Source organism: Nannospalax galili, unplaced genomic scaffold (genome assembly GCF_000622305.1).
Source record: "Nannospalax galili isolate Female #2095 unplaced genomic scaffold, S.galili_v1.0 scaffold446, whole genome shotgun sequence".
Lineage (NCBI taxonomy): Eukaryota > Metazoa > Chordata > Mammalia > Rodentia > Spalacidae > Nannospalax > Nannospalax galili.
This window is the reverse complement of record NW_008355468.1, coordinates 1,799,419-1,807,373: the sequence shown is the minus strand read 5'-3', so window position 1 is coordinate 1,807,373 and position 7,955 is coordinate 1,799,419. Positions and strand designations below refer to the sequence as shown.

General features: G+C 36.9%; 1 long non-coding RNA gene across 1 annotated transcript; it reads right to left on the bottom strand.

Annotated features, from left to right (window-relative positions):
• Positions 1–1,366: 1,366 nt before the first annotated feature.
• On the bottom strand, positions 1,367–1,918 carry LOC103749814. The gene is made up of 2 exons (XR_607956.2): positions 1,792–1,918; positions 1,367–1,724 (listed from the first exon to the last, which is right to left on the bottom strand). It is a non-coding gene; the product is annotated as an uncharacterized LOC103749814 (long non-coding RNA).
• Between the last annotated feature and the right edge of the window lie 6,037 nt (positions 1,919–7,955).

The window sequence follows — 7,955 nt, the reverse complement described above, 5'->3', positions numbered from 1 at the left end:
GGGGTTCATAAGATTTCTGTGAAATATGATTGCAAACAGAAGACAACTTGTGCCAGTTGGTTATGTCCTTCCTCCTCATGGGTCCTGGAATCGTCAGTCTTGACTGCAAGCATTTTTTTCTGTTGAGCCATTTTGCTGGCCTAGAGAACCTGGGGAATGTTCCCATTTTAGTAGGTGATAATGGTTTGGCCTGTTATCACTGGAGCCCATATATGATCCAGGTGATAAACCACTAGTATTTCTGAAACTCTTTGGTACATACAACAAATACCAATATATCCACATTCTTTAGAGTACAGCATTTATTGTTTTAGGAATGCCAGCACAGAGCTGATATCTAAACTGAAATTAGTATACAGAGATGTGTAAAAATGTCCATGGATGGCACTTCCTGATGCTGATATGTATGTCAGGAATTATGCACTAAAATTAGATTGGAAAAATATTGCTTTAATACCCATTTATGTACATAATATTGAAGATAATTAGAAGTTGAATGAATAAATTTCAGCACATTATTGACCTATTTAATCATCCACTGAAATGTAAATTACTCTAGTAGTTCTCATTTATGACAAGACATTTCAAACTGTCAACCATGCTCTTCCATTTAGTGATTTCCCTTACATCCTGTCACTTTGCTCCTCTGACTTCCCAGCCTCACCTTCCAAAGAAAACATCAGTTGATGGTCCAACTCCAGCTTTAAGGCCCAATAACCACAACAATGACTGGTGCAGAAAACTATATTAGAGTATTAGTGGCACTTTTATCTTGGGGGTAACCAACAATTACCTAATTGGACTTAAAGCCCACTCAATGGGAGGGAACTCATAAGTGGTACTCTAAACATAGCCAAATACACATTGCTGGAGAAATCAAAGATCTTAGAGAAAATCACAAGGAAGTAACAGCTTTAAACAAGTGTATTTTCTTAGTATGTGTTAAATATGGATCATTATATTTACAGACAATTATGCCAGTCACCATGCATCAAAGAAATTTCTTCTGCAACAGAGACTTTTACAAAGTTCCACAACTGGCCATACAGAGAAAACAAATGTCTGTTGAATGCCCAACCCTTAGTGACACATCTACAATGAAAACTATATCCACAAGGTTTACAGAACCTTGTGGAACAAGGGTTAGAGTAAACACAAATGCATCATTCAGCTCTCATCAAAGAAGCTCCCTCAGGCAGTAGATAGCAATAAGCACAAAAAACCACAAATGGCCAAAGTGTAGAGAATTAGAGAATAAGAGTATGTGTGGGTTCTTAGGACACCCATATCAATAATTCTGTCATTATAAATGTAGCACACTGTTGCGCCCACCCTGGCCAGCAAGGAAGACACAACCTCCGGTTCCTTCTCGTCAGCAATCTTTATTGCAGGAATCAAGTTGAGTTACAGCGATGTCGTGGACGGCGAGCCCCGATCCACCTCGGGAGCAAGCTTATATATATTTCAGGCAGGGGAGAGAAATCTATCCCCTATTGGAGGATTTACTGGCTGCCAACCGTCACCTTATATTTCAGGCAGGGGAGAGAAATCTATCCCCTATTGGAGGATTTACTGGCTGCCAACCGTCACCTTATATTTCAGGCAGGGGAGAGAAATCTATCCCCTATTGGAGGATTTACTGGCTGCCAACCGTCACCTTATATTTCAGGCAGGGGAGAGAAATCTATCCCCTATTGGAGGATTTACTGGCTGCCAACCGTCACCTTATATTTCAGGCAGGGGAGAGAAATCTATCCCCTATTGGAGGATTTACTGGCTGCCAACCGTCACCTTATAAGGAAGGCAAGCATACTAGTCCCCTTAGATTGGCCAAGCTGGCGTGTCATCTGTAACCAGGAAGAGACAGCTGGAACAGGATCGAGCTAAGATGGCGGAATGCGGAAGTATGTGGATGCTACCACAGCACACTGCACGCAAACTACATATATTCAAAGATATGCATATGCAATCATGTATACTACTTGCATGCATTACATATTTTATACTGTTTCCTAGTAATATGTAGTGTTTAAGAGTTTGCATCTCTACAAAGCAAAAAAGGTGGTGCAGTTTTCTTAACTTCTCTTTATCCAACAGCAACACCAAAGATGATAGGTGAGAGTGTGTGTATGCATTGTTCTTTAATGTGTGTGTATGTGTGTGTGTGTATGTGCCTGTGTGCACATATGCATGTTCACATGTCTGTGGGCATACTTGTGTGCAGGTGCCTATACATGTATGTGCACATGTGTGTGGATGCCAGAGGATGATGTGGAGTGTCTCCCTCCACTCTTTATCTTGCATGAGGCATGGTCTCTTGGTAAATCCAACCAGAGCTTGCCAATTCAGTTGGTCTATCCAGCTGGCTATGGGGACAATGTCCCAAAGTGTGACAGCTGGGATTACAGGATTCCAGTCAGGCCACAAAATCAAATGGTCATTCCCATGGGTATTGGGATCGAGCTCAGGTCCTCGGGCTTCCGTGTTACGCACTTTACTTGCTAAGCCATCTCTCAGCCATGTAGGTATGTTTTTGATAGTTCTTGCAATTAACCATAAAGATAGTTTCCTTATGTAATAATTTTTTGTGTGTGAGTTGTAGGATTCATTAGAATAAGCCATGTACACTAATGCTTTTTTATGTGTAGTTTCTTAAACTATAGATTAATTTTCTGTATATTGTAGAAGCATGAAGAATTTTGCCTTTGTAATATAAAATTTAAAAGATATGCTTGAAACATATCATATTTCAGTTATATCATAAAAACAATTGTCACTGAAATCAAGGGTGTTGCCTAATGGACATTTTCAAACAAAACAAACAAATTAAAAAAAAAAAACATTTATTTCACAGGTGTTGCTCTGTCTGGGTGATGTGATGCTGTGTATGCGGCCTTGCCATCACCTGAAAAGAGTTTTCTATGGTGACATAAAATCAAACTTCTCAAAATTAAATTAAGTAATGCTAAGAACTATTTATTCAGAATTTATATGTAATTAATATCATGATTGTTGAATTCAACCCCATTTAAATATATTTAAATTATTTTAGAGGTTTTGGAAAAAGGGTCCAATAAATACAATTTTATTTCAGAAAAATACAAAAATTCTTAGTATTTTTACTGAACAAATTTTAGCACGAAATTTTGAATTTTTGATTATCCAAACATTTCCTATATATCTTTAATAATATTTTACATTCAATTTTCTTTTGCATCAATGTCAAACTCTCAAACAATAATGTTAAATCCTTTGATATAATTATTAATTGTCTTCATTCTTATTCCACAATGTGTCAGTTCAGAAAACCACTGTAAAACAAACATTCTGTCTAGTATGTTATATAAGCAATGAGAATATCATGGTTCTATCTTACTTTAATCTGTCAAACAAGCTGTCTATAACAATCATTCTATAAGGTTAAGTTTTAGCTGGATTTGCCTACACGTTTCTCAACCTCTATTTCAGTACTTCATTTTCTTGGTCTTTTCCACTGAGATAATTTTTTTTAGAATCTTCCTTTACAGATTGTTTGAACAGGAGCCTATTGTGTGATGTTTTTGGGTTTTGGTTGTCAGAAATGCATTTTTAGATAATATTCTTATTGATTTCTTTGAGAATTTCATATAATGTACTTTGATCATATTTAGATCCCTCCCCCACCTCTAAGATCCACCGTCTCCTCCTTCACTATACTCACATCTATCATTTTTTAAGGCTGATTGATTCTAATTAGTGTTTCCCAAATGTTCTCAGGAGTAGATCCTTCTTAATGATTCTTGGTCAATTTACATGGTGCGATACCTTTACGAAAAGATCTCCTAGGATCTATCAATTGCCAATAATTCCTCAGCTATGCCTGCAACCTCTTGCCCACCTCCCCCATGCATGATGGGATTTTGTCTAACTTGGATTTGCATAGGTCTTGTGGATACCCTCACCAGCACTATGGGTTCATATGTGTAACTGCCCCATTGTGTCTGGAAAACAGGTTCCTTGTATTTGTCCACCACCTCTTATGCTCTCAGTCTGTTGCCCACTACTCTACAATGGTCCCTGAGTCTTGGGAGGGAAGGATGTTATGTAGCTGCCCCATTTAGGATGGAGATCTCAGCATTCTCTTATTTTCTTCATGTTGACCAATTGTGTGTCTTTGTGTTAGTTACTATCTGCTGAAAGAAGCTTGTGCAGTGGGATTGGAAAGATGGATATGATCTATAATCTAATATATGGGTATAACAAGTCATTAGAAGTCAGTTTAATACTATGTTCCTTTAGCAGGATAGTAGTAGTAAGATTTCCTGTACAGCCTGATACCTGCTACCCAGAGGTTCTTGTCTCTGATAACAGTACCGTGTATTGGTTCTGTCTTGGGAAGCTGGCATCAAATCAAAATAGAATGTGCTTGGTTACCTCCATAGTACTCAACATTCGTGCCACTGTTGCACCCCACTTGCCATATCATGCCAGGTTAGGAATTATTGTAGCTTGCAGTGTTTGCAGCTGGGGAAGGCTGATGATTGCTTTTACTACTGGTAGCATACATAGTACCTTTAGGTACTATGAAAGCTAGCCAGTAGAGATGAAGCTTTGAGACTAATACCAGCTTGATTTCTCCATCTTTGTTCTATGACTCACATATGTAGAGTCATCAAAAATAGAGTCTTACCATCAAATTCTGGATGGCACTCAAGGGCAATGAAACTATTTATTTATTTATTTATTTATTTATTTATTTATTTATTAGCAAAGTTTGATTTGAATACCATTTCCTTTCACTAAATTTAATAGAATTTTATTACTTTTGCTTTATCTTGTGCAGAGACATTGTTCCTAAAATTGATTTCTCTATATTTTGCTATTGGAATTTAGGTAGTTTCAGCTGTGTGTTTGCACAATGGGTCTGTACAGTATCTGTCCTGTTGTGGGTGGTATTACATCAGCTTGGGAAGCCCAACTTTCACTGATTATTATTTAGGGAATTGTCATATTGGTTTTATCTTTTGCCTATTTACTGTACTTTCTTTCTTTTGAGGTTCAAATCAAGCAATTGATAAATTTTCTAATCTTTGTGGCTCATATGTCTGAATTTATCTGATAAATTAAAGAAAATAATAGTTATCTCAGAATAAGCTATGAGTATGAAACAAAGAGAAAAAAAATGAGTTTTATAAATAGCAATGTTGAAGGACATTCCTAATCACAAAAGTGGTTTTATGGTCTCTGAGAATTGGGATTTTAAAGTATAGAAGTACAGACTACTGAGAAGCTTATATACAGTTGGCTAGAAATTTAAATGCAATAAAATCTAAGCATATCAACCAAAACTATGAAACTTATGAAAAAGATTAAGAGCCTTGGAGCAATATCTGGGGAAGCTGAAATATAATAATAATATAATAAATGCAAAGTTGGAAAACTGAATATATGAAATACATAAAAACAAAAGTATATTCACCAAACTACAGAAAACCTTAAATCTCTAATCTGAAATTTCATAACAAAATCTGGAAATATGGGAAAGGATATATGTTAGTCCACTCTATAAGGTCTCATCAATCTAGTGAAAATTAAAAATCATGTGATCTTTTTGAGGAAAAGATATGACAGGTAACAGAAAGGCATATACTGGGCTATTTAGGGTTTCCAATCTTCAGGATGAGATGTAAGATAATTGAAGAATAGAAACTGCAGACTTGTGAATAAAATAAATGACAGTAGACTCTAATGAAGGAGATATTAATGAATTCATGAATATATAATAATCAAAGGTTATATCACTCCCAAAACATACTTAAAATATCAATGGAAAAAGTTACTTTAAAAAAAATGAAGTAGGCCAGGTAGAGTGCACCTTTAATTCCTGCACTCAAGAAGCAAAGTCAGGCAAATCTCTCCTGAGATCTAGGCCAGTCTGGTCTACATGGTAAATTACAGGCCATCTGGGGTTATAGGGCAACACTGTCTCAAAAATATGAAAATTAAATTTAAAAACTGAGTAAGAATGTTAGCATGATAAATATCACAAGATGAAGCTGTGGAATCAGTAAATATGATAAAAGATACTTTAGATAATAGCCATATCTTTTAAAATGAGAGGGGAAAAATCAGGAAAATTGAAAGAATTTTAAATCCCTGACAAATGGGATTTTTGAGTTGGGCATAAGTTGATTGAGTTGAAGATTGTCACAAGCAGTGTCTGGATATTAAGAGAACTTCAAGCTCCTGACAGATCTGTGATGAGACAGATTCTGTCTCCTTCTCCACCTTACTGAAGATTCTCAGTTTCTTCTATATGTTTCTATATATTTTGATATATGAACCAATAACATAAATTAGTCTTTCTAGTGTGTTTATGGCCTTGATTTATCAATGTAGAATTCTGCTCGTTGTGATGCTCTAAAAGTCTAAGAAACCTGGGCATGTTGATCATGCTTACAATCCCAGAACTTGGGAGGCAAGTTCTGTGAGAGAGAGGCTAGCCTAGTCTGTATAGTGGTTCTAGGAAAGCTGGAACTATAGAGACATCTTGTCTCAAAAACAAACAAATAAAAAGAATTACCTCTCTTTTGAGCTAGAGAGATGGTCCAGTATTGAAGACCACTGGTTACTCATGCAGAAGACCTGGGTTCAGTTCCCAGCCTCTACACAGAGGCTAACAATCATCCCTAACTGCAGTTCCAATGGATATGACACTCTCTTCTGGCCTCCAAGGACATTGCATGCATGGGTACACACACACACACACACACACATATGAACACACAACATTCATACACAGAATAAATAATTAACTAAAAATAAAATGATCACATAAAAATGTTGTTTATTTAAAATCAAGACCACTGTTTTGCACATGTGTTATTATAAAAAATACTTTAAAGTGTCGTTCCACTTAAGAATAGAAAAATCAAGCTGGTATTGGTTTACACATTTCCTTGGTGCTGGCTATCCTTACAGTGCTGGAAGGTGTTTATAAAGATGCTAGGGGAGGATTCTCATCAACACTGTTAACCAGCTCATGACAGTGCACACAACATTACTGAAAGGAAAGCCAGGAAGAACCCTCTGGTGCATTTCTGGCTAGCTTGTTAGAGTATAAACAACCATCTTCTGATTGGATTTGATTCTGGCTCCACAGGAAGGAATTCATGTCTGGTACTGTACCTCAGTCAAAAGCAATAAACTGGCAATATCACAGATCCTTGTGGGTAAGTTGTTGCTGCTTTTGTTTGGCAAAATAGACCTAGTCTGCTCATCAAATTCCTTCTAAATATTGATATTTTAAGTCCATAGATTAGTGGTGCTGTCACCTTTTGTCAGAGAAGTTTCTTTTTGCAATGGGCATTGGTAACTTCAGAGGCTCATAGTTTGTCATTGTGGTGAGAACAGATGACAACGGCATGCTCAGCCATAAATCGGACATATATATTACCTCCACTCCACATGGTAGAAGGACAGAAAGAATATAAGAGACAGAGCAAGGATGTTGATGAGGAACCCTGACTTCAGAGAATGAACTGGTCACTGTGCTGGAACTCATGGCAGCTGTGATTATGTGTACAAGATGTGCACAAGATTGCATGGACCTGCCAAGATCTTCTAACGGAACAAGGAGTAGATCACGAGGCTTCACTACACTCTGAGGATATACATACAGTTAATGGATTCTAGAGGAGGAAGAGAAACTTTCTATAATGATATGGTCATTGGTAAGGTGACCATGCTCCTGTAAAGCCTTCACTGCACTCATGGTCCTGAAAAAGGAGAGAGAGAGAGAGAGAGAGAGAGAGAGAGAGAGAGAGAACATTGATCTCCTACCTCTTTAGTAGTTGCAAAGAGGTAGGAGATCATTGTCAATCAGAGGGAGATAAAAGAAAGTAACAGTGAGTGAATATGATACAAATGAATTATATTCATATATGAAAACATCATAATTAAACCCTGCATATGAA